Genomic DNA, 20,542 nt, shown 5'->3' on the forward strand with positions numbered 1-20,542 from the left:
CAGGCCTCCCTGGCCATGACCAACTCCCAGAGCTTGCTCAAACCCATGCCATCGAGTCAGTGATGCCATCCAACCATCTCATCCTCTGCCATCCCCTTCTCCTCCTGCCGTCAGTCTTTCCCAGCATCAGGGTATTTCTAATGAGTCGGTTCTTCCCAGCAGGTGGCCAAAGTGTCTGCTTCAGCATCAGTATTTCCGATGAATATTCAGGACTGATCACCTTTAAGATGAACAGTTGGATCTCCCTGCAGTCAAAGTGACTCTGAAGAGTCTTCTCCAACACCACAGTTCAAAAGTATCAGTTCTTCGACACTTAACTTTCTTTATAGTCCAGCTCTCACATCTATACATGACTACTGGAAAAACCATAGCTTTGTCTAGACGGTCCTTTGTCAGCAGAGTAATGTCTCTGCCTTTTTAATATGCTGTCTAGGTTGCTTATAGTTTTTCTTCCAAGGAGCAAGCATCTCTTAATTTCATGGCTGCAGTCACCATCTGCAGTGATTTTGGAGCCCAAAAAATAAAGTCTGTCACTGTTCTCATTGTATCACCATCTATTTGCCACGAAGTGATGGGACTGGATGCCATGATCTTCACTTTTTGAATGTTGAGTTTTAAACCAGTTTTTTCACTCTCCTCTTTCACTTTCATCAAGAGGCTATTTAGTTCCTCTTCACTTTCTGCCATAAGGGTGGTGTCATCTGCATATCTGAGGTTATTGATATTTCTCCCGTCAATGTGAAGCAACAGTTAGAATTGGACATAGAACAATAGACTAGTTCCAAATTGGGAAAGGACTACGTCAAGGCTATATATTGTCACCCTGCTTATTTAACTTATATGCAGCGTACATCATGCAAAATCCTGGGCAACTAAGCACAGCTAAACAAAGAGATCATTGACTCAATCAGGCAAGAAATGAGCAAGTCAAATACTGCATAGAGAAAAAATAAAGACAAACTCAAAGTGTTATGTCGATCGTGTCTAAAGTCACACTTCTCATGTAGCTCTAAAGAAAAAGACTTGCAATTTTTAAAACTTTAAGTCCAAAACCAATACAATATTGTAAAGTAATTAGCCTCCAATTAAAATTAAAAAACAACTTTAAGTCCATTAATCTTTGATATTATTTAAACGTCTTTTCTTCTCTGGGCAATTATTTGGTAGAAGGTCTTTCACCTTTTGTATTCGTTAGAATTTTAGTATTTTCTTTAAACATTTGCAAGAAAACTTTCCATAACCAACATAATAATATTTTTCAATATCTCTCTTATTGAAAAATTTTTTTTTAAATCCAATAATCCAAGTTCTTTTATAGCTGGCCCAATTTGCAAGTCCTGAGTCTATTAAAAGCCGTTCATAGTGTTTTTTGTTGGCCATTCAATTCTTGGTTCCGTTACTAGTTTTGTCAAGTCTGTTTTTGATGGCAAAGAGGAAACCTTTTTATCAAACCCTGTATGTATTTACTGAAAAGAAATCTAACACCTTTTTTTGGTTTCTTTTTTCTTGGTTTCACTGCACTGCTGCTGCTGCTAAGTCACTTCAGTCGTGTCCGACTCTGTGCGACCCCACAGAAGGAAGCCCACCAGGCTCCCCCATCCCTGGGATTCTCCAGGCAAGAACACTGAAGTGGGTTGCCATTTCCTTCACACTGCAATTACCATTCATCGTGAATGTTGTCAAACATCTTCCCGGCTCTGTCTCTCTCCTGTTCAATTACCCTTCATCGTGAATGTTGTCAAACATCTTCCCGGCTCTGTCTCTCTCCTGTTCAATTACCCTTCATCGTGAATGTTGTCAAGCATCTTCCCGGCTCTGTCTCTCTCCTGTTCCAGTTTCAGTACCTGTTTTGTCATCTCCATTCAGTCTGCACCAATATCATGCCTTCATTTTGAAGCTTAAATTTTCTCCACGCTTACTCTTAACTAAAACTTAATCTGAATCTATTATAAGTAAAATAATCATCAGGATTTAAATTTAATAACCAACTAAACATAGCTCCATATCACTGTAATCCATGCTGTCTACACAAAGTATTCCTAAGAGTACCACAACACTCATTAGGAAGACTGTTCAAAGGGAATCAGTCTTCGGACATCCGCTAAATCAGTGAAGATGTGTTTGTTTTCTGACTCTAGAAACAGTAAATGTGCCCAAGATTTCCATTGCAATACAACAATAATATGTGATAAGACCGTTAGAGTGAAGTGTATTTCCACCCAATCAACAGAACTGTGTTACATAGTAAAATAGTTTACAGTGCTTCAGTATTAAAATTTAAATTAAAACAAATTATGAAATAAAAGTTCAGTTTCCCAAGTATAGCTGTATTTCAAATGCTCAATAACCACATATGGCTAGTGTCTACCATACTGGATAGTGCAATTTCTATAAAATACTCAAATATTTGGAAATTAAATACATTCTCCTTAATATCCATGAGTGATAAAAGATATCACAAAGAATATGCAAAATATCATCAACTGAGTGATAGTGAAAAGAGAACACACAAAAAATTATGAGATGCAGATAAGCATGTGCAGGGCAGTTTTATAACTTTCTACCTTCGCGTTAGAAAACAAAAACTTTTAATAGTTTACACGATATTCTCCATAGCATGTGTAGAGACTCAGGATATTATTATGCTCTGCTGAATTGATGCTTTTGAACTGTGGTGCTGGAGAAGACTCTTGAGAGTCCCTTGGACTGCAAGGAGATCCAACCAGTCCATTCTAAAGGAGATCAATCCTGGGTGTTCATTGGAAGGACTGATGCTAAAGCTGAAACTCCAATACTTTGGCCACCTCATGCGATGAGTTGACTCACTGGAAAAGACTCTGATGCTAGGAGGGATTGGGGGTGGGAGGAGACGGGGAAGACAGAGAATGAGATGGCTGGATGGCATCACCGACTTGACGGACATGAGTTTGAGTGAACTCCGGGAGTTGGTGATGGACAGGGAGGCCTGGTGTGCTGTGATTCATGGGGTTGCAAAGAGTCGGACAAGACTGAGCGACTGAACTGAACTGAACTGAAGGATCCTGGGTTTGCTCCAGCAGTCACTTAAGTTACTGTTGTTGCCTTTGAACTTAACTTGGGAAGGCTTAATGTCATTAGCAAGGGGCTGTTCCAGTTTTGCTCTTTCAGGGCGAGTCCCTCAGTCCTGAGGTGATCTTTACTCCCACTAGTATTTCAGTGGAATACTTGGTGGCCTAGAATCTAAAATTCTGTCTTTGCTGCTGAGGGCAACTGTGGAAATCTCTGACCAGCTTATTCATCCTTCTAAAACATTTCCCCTGGACCCATTAGAGACTGCAATTCCTGGGTCATCCAAAGACTTGAAGGGAGTTTTAATGCAGAATTTCTCATGCTCCCACCCCTGCCTCTCTATGGGAGTTGTCCGTCAATATCTACCCTCTCTGGCTGCCCCCAAGCTCCGTCCTCTTACTCTAGGTCCCTGTGAATTTCTGCTTGAGCGACATCCCTGGATCAGCAGGATGGGGACGTGCTCTCAGGGGGGCACCACATGCATGTGATGGCCACGTGGTCCCCTGAGTGAAGCGTCAAGTTCCCGAAGCCTATCCGTGTACTTGGTCACTCTCAGTGTCTTCCAGCAGTTGTTTAAAAACTGAAGGTCTCTGCAGGCCAGAAGGGAATGGCAGGATATATTTAAAGTAATGGAAGGGGAAAAATCTACAACCAAGATTACTGTACCCAGCAAGGATCTCAAAATTGATGGAGAAATAAAAAGCTTTTCAGACAAACAAAAGTTAAGAGAATTCAATACCACCAAACCAACTTGACAACAAATGTTAAAGGGCCTTATATAGTCAATAAATACAAGAGAAGAAAAAGATATGCAAAATCAATCCCAAACAAGAAAATGGCCATAGGAACATATATATCAATAATTACTTTAAATGTAAATGGGTTAAATGCTCCAACCAAAAGACACAGACTGGCTGAATGGATAAAAAAACAAGACTCATATATATGCTGTCTACAAGAAACCCACTTCAGACCTAAAGACACATATAGACTGAGAGGATGGAAAAATATATTCCATGCAAATGGGAAGCAAAAGAAGTAGGAGTAGCAATCCTCATATGAGACAAAATAGACCTTAAAATAAAGAATATTATAAGAGATAAGGAAGGACACTGCATAAAGATCAAAGGATCAATCCAAGAGAAAGACATAACAATTGTAAATATCTATGCATCCAACAAAGGAAGGCCTATGTTTAAAAATTCTCATTATTTTGAATTTTCTACAGAGTGTATGGCAGTTATTACAGGAGAATTCAGAGCTGGAAAACTTCCCTGAGATTTTTAGCCACTGCATGACCCACCAAGGAGGCAGCAGCCCGTGGACTCACTGGTCACTTCGGATTCTCCAGATCTCTCTCTCTCATGCTTTGCTCCAGTGTAGGGATTTTTTTGAGAATAATGAATTCCCAGGGTCACTATTTTCACAGCTTTGGCCAAGACAACACCCTCTCCTCTCCCTACCCATGACCTCAGCCACAGAAGCTCTTTCTTTCTGGTACACAGACCACTGGATTTCCAGAATAAACCGACAATCCCTTCCCTGTTCTCTGATGCTCAGAGAGTGATGGTGTGAAGCAACAGCTCCCCTTCCTTCCTTGACTTTGAGTAACCAAGGAGAGAAAACACCACCATATTCCGTATAATTTTAAGCAATTCCTTTAAAATTTTTAATGAATGACATGTTCTGAGTGACTTGCCATATGCTGTTTAGTGACTTGACGTTTTGTGAGTGACAGTGCCTGTCATTTTGTCAATATTTATATTTTCTAGGATGAGATCAATTAAGCCAACAGGGCTAAAACAATAGTACTTAAATTAAAGATATTTATCTTCTTATCTTAAAAGAAATACGAATGATTTTAGCTGTTAATTCAGTGGTTATGAAGTAATCGGTCTATTCACTTAGAAACAAAATGACCTTATTTCATTATCTTTGAAGAATTTACAGATTCTCCCAGTTACTTTTTTATGTTTCAGATTTTTAATGTGACTTTAAATTTGTTCTTTTCACATTGTGTAAATTTAAGGTGTGCGGAGTGCTACTTTGGTAGGCTGCTGTATCATAGTTGGTTGTCATTTTGACAACATTTAGCACATTTTGGCTCAGAGGTTAAAGCGTCTGCCTCCAATGCGGGAGACCTGGGTTTGATCCCTGGGTCGGGAATATCCCCTGGAGAAGGAAACGGTAACCCACTCCGGTATTCCTGCCTGGAGAATCCCATGGACGGAGAAGCATGGCAGGCTACAGTCCACAGGGTCACAGAGTCGGACATGACTGAGCGACAGAATGGAATGGAGCACATCACACACTGATATTGAATATAGTTTCCTGTGCTATACAGTAAACAATTGTTATCTGTTTTACCTAGAGTGGTTTGCATCTGTTGCTTCCATGCTCCTAATATAGCACATTCCCTCCGTTTCCTCTGTGGTAATCATAAATTTGTTTTCTATGTCTGTGGGTCTGTTTCTATTTTGTATATAGATTCATTTGTATTATTTTTGAGATTCCACATATAAGTGATATCCTATAATTTTGTCTTTCTCTGTCTGACTTATTTCACTTAGTATCATAATTTCTAGCTTCATCCATGTTGCTGCAAATGGCAATACTACATTCATTTCTGTGACTGAGTAATATTTCTGCAGCCACAAAATTAAAAGAAATTTGCTCCTTGAAAGAATAGGTATGTCAAACCTAGACAGTGTTTTAAAAACCAGAGACATCATTTGGCCAACAAAGGTCCATGTAGTCAAAGCTATGGTTTTTCCAGTTGTCATGTATGGATGTGAGAAGTTGTATGATAAATAAGACTGAGCACCAAAGAATTGACACTTTCAAACTGTGGTGCTGGAGAAGACTCTTGACAATCCCTTGGACAGCAAGGAGATCAAACCAGTCAATCCTAAAGGAAATCAACCCTAATATTCATTGGAAGGACTGAGGCTGAAGCTGAAGCTCCAATACTTTGGCCACCCGATGAGAAGAGCTGACTCATTGGAAAAGACCCTGATGCTGGGAAAAATTGAGGGCAAGAAGAGAGGGGGTGACAGAAGATGAGATAGGTGGATGGCATCACTGACTCAATGCACATGAGTTTAAACAAACTCAGGGAGAGAGTGATGGACAGAGAAGCCTCTGCTGAAGCTTATGCAGTCACAAAGAGTTGGACATGACTTAGCAACTGAACAATAACAACAAATATTTCACTGAGAATTTCTATATTCTATTTAAACTGATTGTCTGTTGATGTGCTTTGAGACTGTTTCAGTGCCTTGACTATTGTAAATAGTGCTGCTATGAGCACTGTGGTGTGTGTATTTTTTCAAATTAGTTTTCATGTTTTCTGCATACCTGCCCAGAAGTGAGGTTGCAGGATCATAAGGTAGCTAATTTTCCACATGTAGATGTATCTGTAACGTGTTTGTTGCAGGAGGGAGGTGAGCTCCACGTCCTCTTACTCCACTGTCTTGATCCCTCTCCTTAGGTGTCATTCTTGATTTAGGAGAATAAAAACAGTTCAGTGAGATCTGCATGGTGAGATCAGTTGTCCTCTCCACAGTAAGATCTCTCCGCTCCCCAGCTTTCCCACTCTCTCCCATTCTGAGTACCATCTCACATAAAGAGTAAGGCACGTGGCCCAATATTTTAATTCTCTCCTGTGAAGTGCCCATAACATTTTGTGATGGGGAAGGCAAATGGTGGAGGACTTGAGGTAGAAAACAGCTGTGGCAGAGACAGGAGGTAATGTAGCTGCACACAGATAGAGTGACAAGTCTCCTTCCTACCATGTGAGACAGTTCTGGGAAATGGCCTAACCTCACTTGTACACACAGACTTCCTGGGGACACGCTGAGATGCACAAACAAAACCCCTCATCACACTGTTAAAGTCAAAAACAATATAGACCAGCCTTAGAAATTCTCTGGCAGACAAAACCAGGGTTGTCATACAAAGTTTAATTTATCTCATCTTGAAAGACTAACTTGGACTGGGTCATTTCTTGCTTATGTCTCTGGAACTCACAAGTAAACCTTAAACGGTGTCCCAAAACTGATATGAGGCAATCACTCACCAGTTCCCCATCATTTAAGAAAATCCTTAAAATATTATTACCATGACTTTGAAAAATAGTCTCTGCCTTCTCACTAACCTAAGCTGCCTCGTAACAACGTACCCCTGAGCCCCTTCCATGTTCTGCTTTGAGTGCTCCCAGCTTTCAAATTGTCTTTTTGGTATGGGAAAATAAACCCTTACAATGTCTGCTCCAGCAATTCATTGGTTTTACTTCTGTAGTTTCTGAACTTTCGACAGTATCCATAGTAGTAAAGAGGTACAAACTTTGGTGAGTGATAGAGAATCTGCATCAAGCAAAGATGGTCATTTGCAGAGGGGAGAACCGCAGACAGTAGACATTGTCCAGACCTAGTGTGGAACCTTGCTGGTGGCACATCACTAGACTGTTGATCCTTCCATGCCTGTCTAGGATCTCCTGGATGGAGTCTGCTCCCACCACCGACTTTAAGGAATGGGTAAGAATTCAGGGACTATTAAAGTGAATAGTGTGCTTTGTGGGGAGGTGAGAGGCTTGGGGCTACATGGAAGGGGCCATGTGCACCCTTGCCTCCTGGTTTGAAAAAGAGCAAGTGTTAGTTGTTCAGTCTTAGCCACCTCTCACGACCCCACGGACTGTGGTCCAGCAGGCTCCTCTGTCCATGGAATTCTCCAGGCAAGAATACTGGAATGGGGTGCCATTCCCTTCTCTCAGGGATCTTCCTGATCCAGGGATCAAACCCAGGGGTCTCCTGCATCGCAGGCAGATTCTTTACCGTCTGATCTATCAGGGAAGCTTGCACCAAAAGGTGGGTATAAATGGCTTAATTTACCCTTGAATTTACCATTTCAAGGTAAATCTAGGAATCAAAACCCCAGGGCCCAGAAGGCTGGCTTTTATTGCTATTGCCCTGGTAGGACTCTTTATTGTGAGTCTCCTAGATTTGTCACGGTCCCTTCCCTGGACTGCTCACCGTCTAGGATCTCCCATCACGGAGCACTGGTCCTCTGAGCCAGCCCTGCAAAGTGAAAAGTGCATTCTGACCAGCTTTCTGAGGATTTATGGGTTTGTGAGGAAGAGATCATGCTCTTGGGTGAGCTGGACTCTCATGCTCACTGGGTATGCTAAGAAATATTGGGGAACTTTAATGTCACCATAGGAAGAGACCTCAGACCATTGGCCACAGCCCTCATTTTAACCATAAACAAATGCTGCTCAGAAACTTTGTGAGCCTTGCCCTAAAGTACAGTGGCAGCCTGATGCCCACAACTTTCATCTTTTGATCTCAACACATGTTCTTTTCACTCTGCTTGTGTGTTAACAAGAGCCACAGTGCTGAGGCAACAGTGCGGGCTCATTGCTGAGGGGGCTCAGCGGAGCAAACCAGCAACTCTGAGCTGATGCAAAAGTCTTAAAGTCACCCACAGGCATAGTGATTACTGAAGGACACTCAGAGAGGGGAGATCTGAGGTATTACCAGGAAGAGGCGGAGAGGATTTCAGGGGAAGACTGGGGGAAAGCCCCTGTATATTTTAATGCAGCAGAACAAGGGCTTTTGGAGTTAACACAGCCCCTTTGTTAACCATAACACAGTTTTTTCTAGGTAGGAATTCAAGTTCTGCCATTGTGTCCATGTGGCTCACTGCCAGTAGGTCCTGCTTATAAGAAAGGGGATTTTGCAACCATCTCTGGCCACCCTAACCCAACGTCACCTGCTTCTTGAAATGTCCTTCGTCTCTTAAAAAGGAAAATCTTTGCCAGTATCCAGATTAAATTAACCTTTGAAAAACATTCTTCCATAAGGATGCTAATCTTCAGAAAGAATAAGACCTGAAAGCAGGACAGGCTGGAAATGGGCTGGGGGCTGAGCACCACAGTTTGTGTGTGTGGTGTGGTGTGTGTGTGTGTGTGTGTGTGTACTTGGTTGGGGCAGTCTCCGAGGAGCAGCTTGGGAAGAGTCTGGAGCAGCCTTTCCGGAAAAGCTAGTGCCTCTTACTCTTTGTGACCCTCAGACTCACCAGTTCTCAAACCTGCCAGGACCCCAAACCAGGACTGAAGGGAAGGGTGTTCTCGTGAGGTTGGGTATCTCAGACTCCCTGGTGTAGTGGGATCAAGAACTGGGGTCAAGAGTTAAAAAGATGTTGCGTGAACCTAAAAGTGTGTCGACAGATGAATGGATAAAGAAGGTGTGGCGCATGTGTTCAGTGGAATACTACTCACCCGTACACGAGCGTGAAATCTTGCCGTTTGCAGCAGCATGGATGAACCTAGAGATTATCACACTAAGTGAAGTAAGTCAGACAAAAACACAGATCACGTATACGTCGAATCTAAAAAAAATACAAGCGAGCTCATTTACAAAGCAGGAATAGATTCACAGACATTGAAAACAAACATGGTTCCCAAAGGGGAAAGAGGGGAAAGATAAGCTGGGAGTTTGGGATGAACAGATACACACTGCTATATACAGCATAGATAACTAACACTACTTGTAGCGCAGGAAACTATATTCCATATCCTGTGATAATCTACAGTGGAAAAGAATCTGAAAGAGAATACCTATGTATGTGTAATTGAATCACTTTGCTGTTCACCTGACACTAAGCACGTGCATGCTCAGTCACTCAGTCCTGTCCAACTCTTTGCAAACCCATGGACTGTAGCCTGCCAGGCTCCTCTGGTCGTGGGATTCTGCAGGCAAGAGTACTGGAGTGGGGTGCCATTTCCTCCTCCAGGGGATGTCCCTGGCCAAGGATCGATTGAACCCAGGCCTTCTGCAAGAGATTCATCAGCAGGCAGAGTCACTGAGCCACCTGAGAAGCCCCATGAAACTAAGACCACACTGTGAATCGACTGTACTTCAGGTTTGTTGTTTCTTTGTTTAAAAAAATACATTGTGCAACAAAGATAGGAGAGGGAGTGGAAGAGAGACCTAGACCGATGCTGGGTAACACAGGATCGGTGGAGTCAGGAAAAAGGGAGAAGGGAAAGAAAACCAGGAGTTTCAGTGGATAGATGGTAACTTCCTCTTGGCCCAGTTTCACTTCTTTAATCTCCTCTCACCAAACCAAGACGATGCAACTCAGCTTCATCCTGTGTCTGTCACTCAAGGGACCCCCACCGTAGGCCTCAGGTCGTACTCCCTGGCCTGGAATTGACAGATTTGCCTCAGGCTACAGACTTTTCCTCACAGCCCCATCTCCTTCCATTCTGCCACCTTTTAAAGGACACAGCAATAGGCGCGGGGTCCTGAAAGTCCCCTTCCTGGCTCTAGCCCCACACTTATTCTCTGAGTTGTTCAAGTTACTCACTTTTCTGAACCTTGTTTTTGCTTATGTAGATATGGATATAATAATCTGTACTTCCCAGCGTGGCTGTAAGTTTTAAGTAAGAAGAAGATATAAAACACAGTGTTTAGTCCAAAGTGATTAAAGGCAGTGCTGTCTGTTTCACGTAGTTCGCTTGTGCTCTCCTTCCCACCCATACAATGCCTCTGCCCTCAAACCATCACGCATGCCACTTCCTCCCACCTGTCTGCTTATCCCCAGAGCGCTCCATGGACCCACCCTCCTGTCCTTTAGAGAAAACCTCCTCCCTGAGCTCCTCCGTGATGACTTGAGATCATTGATCAGCCCTCCTCCCGTCAATCAGACTCTGCCTCCTGGACGCCACTTTTCCACCCACCTCAGTTCTTGTCTCCTCATCAATGTATGAAGACACCTGTAGAAAGGAAGTCATGTAGGTTTCTTCTTTTTTCCCTGACCTCATCTTCTGACACACGACAGGCACATCAGAGACATCTGAATCTACCTATAGTTTACTAAATGGCCACTTACTCTGATCGTCTCCCGAGTCATGGAAGATGCTACCATCAACTACTTTGCAGACTTCGTGCGTAATAGGCCAGGGCTTCTCAAAATGTGGGCCATACATCTGCAGCATCAGCTTGAACTGGAGACTTGTTAGAAATGCAAAGTCTTGAGCTCCATCCCAAACTTACTGAGCCAGAAACTCTGGGATTAGAGTGTAGCCATCTGTTTTTACAAACCCTCCAAGTGAGTCTGATGCAAGGTAAAAATCTGAGACCACAGGGCTAAGGCATTTTCTGTAAAAGGTCTTTCACTTCAGATTAAATCAGATACCAGGAGATCTTAAAGGGGATAGACAAAGCACATGTGAAATGTAAAGGCATTGGGTGAGAAAGTCAGCCCCGGACCCTCTCATCTGGAAAGAACCTCAAAGAAAGAAAATGGAGGAGTGCTTTGGACAACCAGGAAATGTCCTAGATGCCCCATGTAGGGAGAAACCAGAAACTAAAGGTGCCTCAAAGATAAAACTCCTACTTCTGCTCGTAGTTGGGTCCAGGTGCATGATGGTAACCCAGCTTCAATGCAGATGATGACTATGCCCTAGGGCAGTTGTCCTCAAAGTGAGGTGCTTGGACCAGCAGCACTCACATCACCTGGGAATTTGTTAGAACTCCCACATTTCAGGCTTCACCAAATCCTCCTAATTCAGAAACGCTAGGAATGTTGCCTAGCCCTCTGTGTTTTCACAAGTTCTTCAGGCACTCTGGTGCAAGCTAAGGCTTAGAAATCACAGTGGTAGGCACTGGGGTAACATGCTTTCCATACATTTTTCCACTTAATGCTGATAATTCTGTCAGTAGTTGAAGTTTTTTGCAATTTGAAGATGAAAGAAATTAAGGTCAGATTTGCCTTAAGGTCACGTAGCTGGTCAGTGACCAGACATGAATTGAAATGGTCCATTTCCTAAACCCCACTAAGTATGCGGAGGATGTGTTTTGGTCATCCGTGGTCACTGATGGGCCCTGGGGAACGAACGCTGATTGAAGGCGGGGGTGGGCAGCTGTGGACAGCAAGTTAGATTAGAGCCAATAGAGCAGTCCCTACAGTTTCAGTGGAGGATGTTCAAACCCAGGATCTGGCAGCAAGTTAGATCTGAGGTGCCACCTCTTTTAAAACTCCCTGCACATCTGTGAGTAAAGGGTCATAGGCTACAGCAGCTGAAACTGTCAGACTTTGTCATGGTTTTTGAGGACTTGAAGCTTTAACTCTTTGCTTGAACTCCTTCAATCTGTATTCAGCCCATCTGACTTCCTTCTCAGTCTCTGTCCCTGAATGCCATTTTCTTTGTCTAAGCACCTCCTGGAAGAGCTTTACTTGAAAGAGCGGCGAGGCAGGTGGTGTTTGGTGCAGGGAGGTTCAGCCCCTTTGGATCACACCTGATAAATCGGTTTTCCTCTCAGAGGAAGCAGCTTGCTTCAGGAACAGCTCTGGGTCTCATGGTTTCCTTCTGCAGACAGAATCACAAACAGTTATTTTTCTCTCTTGGTTCAAAAGAAATGCCCCAAAACCAAGCTCTTCTCAAGACATAGTTGAACTTAGAAGAAGAAGTGAAACATGAAAGCGTTTTATGCAGGAAGTGGTTGGAGAAAAGTGAACCGTTGACAGGGTCCTGAGCATGGGGGAGGGTGTCAGCAAACAGTTGGGGCAGAGGGCTCAGCTCAGAAGTCACAGCCAGGGTACTTCTCCAGCTCACCTGAACCGCAATAGTTCTGTTTCCACACCCTGAGGGAATGGAGTGTGTGGGGAGGCAGAGGAAGTGACAGAGAACCTCAAGGAGGACCCCAGGAAAGATCCCCAAGTGCAGATCATATAAAGAAGGACAAGGGACAGGACTTTCCTATCCATTCTTCACACAACTCATATTCGGGGCCAGGACACTACAGCCCCAAGTGAGTCCCAGAGGGAGTTTCCATTGTTTTGCAAGAAAACATTCAGGACCAAAACTTGACAAATCCTTGCCTTGTTCACCAGCCTCATTTCTACATAATCCAACTTCCTGCCTCTGGGTTCTAGCCACCCTTGGCTTCCTTTAAATACCTGAGAACTCCATGTGATCACTTACCTTGGAACATGGTGTTACTTATTCCTGGAAATACCTGCAATTCCCACCTCCCTCACCATTCAAGTTCAGCTCAAGCAATGTTGGGCTTCACTAACAGCTCAGTTAGTAAAGAATCTGCCTGCAATGCAGGAGATTCTGGTTCAGTTCCTCGTCTGGGAAGACCTACTGGAGAAGGGATAGGTTACCCACTCCAGTATTCTTGCCTGGAGAATTCCTTGGACTGGTATCGTCCATGGGGTCACAAAGAGTCAGATGCAACTGACTGACTTTCACTTTCAAGCAATGTTACTTTTTCTCAGAAGTCTTTCCCAACAACCCCACTCCAATCTGTTAAACTCATCTGTTACACATTCCTGATCCATACTGACATTTTCCTTGAAAATGTTCACTATGCTATATAATCTTCATTCAATGTCAGACTTGCCTAAGAAACGAAGAGATGATGGAGAAAGCTGGTGATGGTAAAAGTCTTATTTTCTTAGAATATAGAACCAGGATTCTTCTGCAGTGCAAATATCTATTCAAGGAAAACACCATGGTTGATACGTTCAGAAGGAAAAGGAGACCACAAAACCAGGGCAATCAAAAGGACAAGAAACTCTTTGTTTTAGAAAGGAATAAAATTACTCACAAAGGAATGCAGAACCTCAAAATTAGCTTTATCAAATAGAATCCAGCAATAACTTAGATGACAAAGATTTGTCTTAGGTGTGCAAAGAAGATTCAATATGAGGAAATATTTTCATATAATTTAATGTATTATGAAGCTATGGAGCAACATAATCCAATCAAGGCCTTAGCTTTTGGAAAGTAATTTGGTAAAAATTTAACATCTAATAATTGGCCAAAAAAGGTCCTTATAATTACCAACAAAGGTCTGTCTAGTCAAAGCTTTGCTTTCGCCAGTAGTCATATATGGATGTGAGAGTTGGACTACAAAGAAAGCTGAGCACCGAAGAATTGATACTTTTGAACTGTGGTGTTGGAGAAGACTCTTGAGAGTCCCTTGGACTGCAAGGAGAGCCAACCAGTCCATCCTAAAGGAAATCAGTCCTGAATATTCATTGGAAGAACTGATGCTGAAGATGAAACTCCAATACTTTGGCCACCTGATGCAAAGAACTGACTCACTGGAAAAGACCCTGATGATGGGAAAGACTGAAGGAGGGAGGAAAAGGGGACGACAGAGGATGAGATGGTTGGATGGCATCACTGACTCAATGGACATGAGCTTAAGTAAGCTCTGGGAGGTGGTGATGGACAGGGAAGCCTGGTGTGCTGCAGTAAATGGGGTCGCAAAGAGTCGGACATGACCGAGAAATTGAACTAAATAATTGGTTACATTTTTACAGTAATAATTTCAATCTCAACTTCAAAGCTTGTACTTTATTTAACTGGAAGCATTGAGCTATTGCCACAAAAGTTAGAAACAAGTTAAGGAGGCCTACTGTATTGTGATTATGAACATTCTACCAGATTTTTTGTTTTTGTTGTTCAGTCACTAAGTTGTGTCTGACTATTTGCCACCCCATGAACTGCAGCACACCAGACTTCCCTGACCTTCACCGTCTCCCTGAGTTTGCTCAAAGTCATGTCCATTGAGTCAGTGATGCCAGTCAACCACCTCATCCTCTGTCATCTCTGTGGATCACAACAAACTGTGGGTTCTTCTAGATACTAGCCACAATAAACTAACTGTGAATGCAATTAGATTTTTTTTAATCCAAGAGGAGGAGGTAAAGTGATCATTTTGACTGCATAAAGAACTTCTCCAAATCAACATCAAAAGGATTAACAGAATTTAACCATGAGCAACAAATACATTCTGAGCTTCTCTCGTGGCTCAGTCATAAAGAATTCACGTTCCAATACAGGAGATGTAGGAGATGAGGGTGTGATCCCTGGGTCAGGAAGAACCCCTGGAGGAGGAAATGGCAACCCACTCCAGTATCCTTGCCTGGAAAATCCCATGGACAGAGAAGCCTGGTGGGCTACAGTCCATGGAGTCACAAAGAGTTGGACATGACTGAGCTACCGAGCATACACAGCACAAAAAACAAATATATGAGAAGATATCAATTAAAGAGAGAAAGTTCTTTAACAGTGGAAAAATAATTTGACCACATTCATACTGAGAAACACACGTTACCAAAACATGAATTTGCCACATCCTCACCAACACTTCTCTCTTGTCTTTGTGACAATAGCCACCCTAACGGGGGTGAGAAGCTGTCTCATGATGGTTTTGATTTACATTAAAGGAGATCAATCCTGGGTGTTCATTGGAAGGACTGATGCTAAAGCTGAAACTCCAATACTTTAGCCACCTCATGCGACAAGTTGACTCACTGGAAAAGACTCTGATGCTGGGAAAGGTTGGGGGGGTGGGGAGGAGAAGGGGACAACCGAGAATGAGATGGCTGGATGGCATCACCGACTCTGTGGACATGAGTTTGAGTGAACTCCGGGAGTTGGTGATGGACAGGGAGACCTGGCGTGCTGTGATTCATGGGGTCGCGGAGAGTAGGACACGACTGAGCGACTGAACTGAACTGATAAATAGTGATGCTGAGCATGTATTCAAGCACCCGTTGGCCATTTGTATGTCTTCTTTGAAGCAAAATCTATTCAGGTCCTTTGCCCATTTTTAATTGAGTTATTTGTCAGGGTACTTACATTATCCAATACCTTTCTTTTACAAACCAAAAACATTTTGGGTATTCAAAATAGCAATATTTTAAGCTTTTTTATTCTATGAAAAGTTTTTATAGAGGTGCTTTACTGAATTTTACATACGATTTAGAAAATCGTGGGCTTTGAATTTGATGTTGCATTATATTTGTTTTCATATAAAACAATTGGAAAAAGGTCCCTGTTAGCGTTTTGACACAGAATGTTTTGTTTTCAGGAAGAGATTACTGTTATTAAATAGATGGATGTGGAAGAATTTAAAACAGTGATAATAGCGTGTGACAAGGATGGTGGTGTCCACTTGTGTCCCGGGGCTGCGCTGTGCTTTCCAGCCTCCCATATGATGAGGTCCAGGTCTGGGAATCGTTTCTCATCAACAGTTGGTAGGGAAAGCGAAGTGCATCACTACTGATCTGGGATATTTAAAGGCTGTCTAAGAAGTCCCACATTTCCTCTGTCCCTACTGTGCCGAATGTCACAGAAATAAAGATAAAAATATTTGAGTGATTTCAAATTTAACGCTTTGGGTCATTCCCCCTGACTGCAGACACTCAGATGATTATTGTAGACATTGCCTGGATCACTGCTCCTCCAGGGAGACTGCCCTGACCTGGGGAGCTGAGCAGGAAGGGAAAGCAAAGAAACCATGAATGAGTCATTTCCAAATGTGTTCAGACAGACATCGCCCTCTCCCAGTTCCCCTTTCTGTACTCGCCCCCTGCACAGCGCCCTGTCCTGTGCCCCCACACCCATACGTTCTGCCCCTGCAGTGGCACTTGCCTTTAGAACAGTCACTGCTAAGTGTGCATAAGGTCATTCCTCCTGGGGGGCCTTGGGGGGTTGCATTCAGGCAAACTTGTAAATGTAGGGACACAGCCTCGGGGTGGGGGAAGGAATCAAATCTACCAGCATCGTCAGCCTCCCCTTTATTCCAGTTTAAACGATCAAGTGTTCTTCGTTTTTTCAATTGAGGCAAGTTCATAAGACAAAAAATGACTCATTTTGCCATTTTAGCTATTTTTTAAAAGAGAATTTCAGGCAGTCATGGTGCAGGGGCTCTGTTGCAGCATGAAGCTCACGAAGCAGACTAGATTTTCAGCTTTTCTCTCTCTCTCGAAGCTGAACTGTCAAGTCATAGATTTGAACAAGGAGGCATCTGTTTCTTTCAACAATAACTCAGGTAAGCCCACACTCTTGAAAGTTCCGTGCTGTTCATTCCTAGTTTTCAGGCAATGCTTGAAAAAGAAAAAAATTTTAAACAAATTTGCCTTGTTTTTAGGGAAACAGGGTGATGGCATTTGGCTTAAGTGAGGCCAGTTTACAGAACCTGTAATCTTCTTGGAATTTAGTTTACCCAATAGAGGCAAAGAGAACATTACACAGAAGGGCTGACTGGGAAGAATTTGCTCATTAACACAAGAGTTTTCTGTGCCATGTCACGTGGTACAGGTTGCCAGTTTTTAAGATACTTCCCTCTGCATAGGAAAGGGAACTAAATGGCAAGCCATCTTGTGGAAAGAGGAAAATTCAAAACTAACAGATCAAATGAAGTACATTTCTGGTTGGAAGAAGAGTGCACTTTGCCGAGTCGCGTTTTTAATGCACCGTGTCTCTCAGTGAGGACTCGGTGTGAGGGCAGGGGTCTGGCGGCCAGGTGGAGAACTCAGGAAGGGAGCAGGTGGGGAGGAGGGAAGGAAAGAGCACTCAACCGCGGACAGAAACAAAGGAAGGCCACAGAAAACAAGAGAAGGGGCAGGGAGGCCCCCCAGGGAGGAGGGTCCCTGGAGGAGAGGTGGCTGTGGGGGGAGAAGCAGCCAGTGGGGCCACAAGCAAGCCCAATTTCCTGACCAACTGAGTGAGCGCTGAGCAAGTGACTACACTTCTCTGCAAACCAGCGATCGTAATTCTTTCCACCCACCTCCTCAGCTTTGTGCAGGCAACTGAGGCATGGTTGTGAACATGCTCCAGAAATATAAGGTTCTTTCATGCGTCCTAACTCAAAAATGATCGCTTTTTAATTGACCTCTGGTCTCTCTGTCCCTCAGGAACAGCCATGGGCCAAAATGAAGGCAGTCCCTCTGCTGAGTAAGTGACCTTCTGCGTGTGCTGTTTCTGTCCTACTCTGTGCCTGAAGTGAAAGGGAAAGTCGCTCATGGACTGCACGGTCCATAGAATTCTCCAGGCCAGAGTACTGGAGTGGGTCGCCTTTCCCTTCTCCAGGGGATCTTCCCAACCCAGGAATCGAACCCAGGTTTCCCGCATTGCAGGCGGATTCTTTACCAACTGAGGTATCAGGGAAGCCCTATTCTGTGCCTTGTTTGTATAAAAATCATGCTATCCTCTAGAATCGCAATATGAGCCAGCAACTGTTTCTTCATCGGAGAGAATAACTTTGCACTGTTCATTTCAATTTCCCTGGTCCAACCATTCACTGGTGGTCATGACCAGACCTCTGCCCACCCAAGGTCAGAGGAACCATCTCTGTCCTGGAACAGGCAGGTTACTTACCCACCTGAAGATGGAACCACCATCTTGGCTACACATTTCTGATCTTCAGAAAATTTGCCTTTTAGGAGGCCAGAACAGAGTGATATCGACAAACTCTGAATGACAATATACATTTCTAATTCTATCTCATCTCCCAGTTTTCTTGGATCCAATATGACAATGCCCTGCAGACCTAGAGAAAGCCAGATGCTTTAAAATCATTATCCTATTTGATAATAGAGTCAGCTTCTACTTTATAAATACAATATATTATGAGAGTATCTTCTCCCAGATGTTTCCTTATCATTAAAAATATTCCTTGGCGTGACAGTATGGTCATAACAAAGTAAGCTTGCTCTATCTTCACCTTGTTTTTTTTTTCTAATTGAAATATAGTTGATTTACAATGCTGTGTTAGTTTCAGGTATGCAAAGAAGTGATTTAGGTACACACACGCACAGAAATATATTCTCTGTGGATTCTTTTACATTACAGATTATTACAAGATATTGAGTATAGTTCCTGTGCTCTGCAGTAGTCCTTGTTTGTTAGTTTATATAGAGTAATGTGTATAGTTTAATCCCAAACTCATAATTTATCCTCCCCTGCCCCTTTCCCTTTTAGCAACCAGAAGTTTGCTTTCTATGTCTGTGAGTCCATATCTGGTTTTTATGATTTATTGCTGCTGCATTGGGTTCATTGTGGCACATGGGACTCTTCAACGCATTGTGTGGGCTTCGCTAGGTGCAGTGCACACTCTTCTTGCAGCGCATGGGCTTAGTTGCCCTGCAGCATGTGGGATCTTAGTTCCCCGACCAGGGATTGAACCTGGTCCTCTGCATTGGGCCATCAGGGAAGCCCCTATATCCCTATATCTGTTTTGTAGGTGAGTTCATGTGTATCCTTTTGTTTTTGTTTTTTTTTTTGATTCCACATATAAGTGATATCATGTGGTATTTGTCTTTCTTTTCTAAGTAAACTTGCTCTTAGCAGGACCATATACAAAGGATCACCCAGCTCACTGTGCCAGAGGATCAGAGCTGAGAATCATTCTGGTGGGCAAAACGGGAACCGGCAAAAGCATCCTCCGGAAGCCAGCATTTGAGTCCAGGCTGAGTGCCCGGCCCTTGACGCAGACTTGCAGTGAGAGTCGGGGCAGCTGGGGAGAGAGAGAGGTGGTGGTTATTGACACACCAGATATGTTTTGTGGGAAGGACCCCTCTGGCTCCCTGTACCAAGAGGTGCAGAGGTGCTACCTGCTCTCTGCCCCAGGACCCCACGTGCTGCTCCTGGTGATGCAACTGGGCTGATTCACCACGGAGGACCAGCAGGCTGTTCGGGGGGGAAAGAGATCTTCGGAGATGGTGCCATGAGGCACACAGTTGTCATCTTCACCCGCAAGGAAGACCTCGAGGGAGGCTCCCTGACCGATTATATCCAAGGCTCAGACAACAGAGCCCTAAGCGAGCTGGTGGCAGCGTGTGGGGGGCGAGTGTGTGCCTTTGACAACCACACTACAGGGAGCACCCGGGATGACCAAGTGAAGGGGCTCATGGACTTGACTGAGAACCTGGCGACAATGGAAAGGGGTGGCCACTACACTAACAGGCTGTACAGCCTTCTAACACAGTCAGAATGTGGGCCTGTGCAGTCAAAGGAAAGACTGCAGGATTTCAAAGGGAGCTTTATAAAATGCATGGACATTCAGAGACGAGGTACAGTCATGGCCAAAGCGAGTTGCCTGAGGGAAGCCCTGACCCAAACAGCGCTGGGTGTCGTGCTGTGTGCTCAGGTGTCTGCGCGTCGCTCATCCAGTTGTGTTGTGTGTTGCACAGGACATGCGCTTTCTTTCGCCGCTTACCCTTTGGTTTGTGCAGTTTATTCTGTAGTTCACTGTTGAAGTGAAGTCGCTCAGTCGTGTCCGACTCTTTACGACACCATGGACCGTAGCCTACCAGGATTCTCGGTTCATGGGATTTTCCAGGCATGAATACTGGAGTGGGTTGCCATTTCCTTCTCCAGGAGATCTTCCCGACCCAGGGATCGAACCCGGGTCTCCCGCACTGTAGGCAGACGCTTTACTGTCTGAGCTACCAGGGAAGCCCATAGCCATACCCAAAAAATTAGTGATGATTTTTAGAAAGACCAGTAGACTGGAACGCAAGACTCCTGCGTCATAGTCACTGGTCAGTGCCTCTTCGTTCACTGTCACATCCTGGGGGAGTCACAGTTGCCTGCCCCAGAAAGCCAGTGTCTGATATCACTAAATGAGATTCTGTGAACTGTTTAGATCTTAACCTCATCCTATTTGTTAAAAACCAAATGATT

The 20,542-nt window shown here is 43.8% G+C and overlaps 1 long non-coding RNA gene and 1 pseudogene across 1 annotated transcript in view; one reads left to right on the plus strand and one right to left on the minus strand.

Annotated features, from left to right (window-relative positions):
- LOC148778424 (uncharacterized) overlaps positions 1 to 20,542 on the minus strand; it is a 43,226-nt gene that overhangs the window by 6,817 nt on the left and 15,867 nt on the right. The window lies entirely within an intron of this gene.
- Positions 16,772 to 20,328, plus strand: LOC129552010 (GTPase IMAP family member 2-like; annotated as a pseudogene).

The sequence above is a fragment of the Moschus berezovskii genome, chromosome 3, assembly GCF_049115385.1.
Source record: "Moschus berezovskii isolate FMDL1 chromosome 3, NW_MosBer_1.0, whole genome shotgun sequence".
In the NCBI taxonomy this organism is placed as follows: Eukaryota; Metazoa; Chordata; class Mammalia; order Artiodactyla; family Moschidae; genus Moschus; species Moschus berezovskii.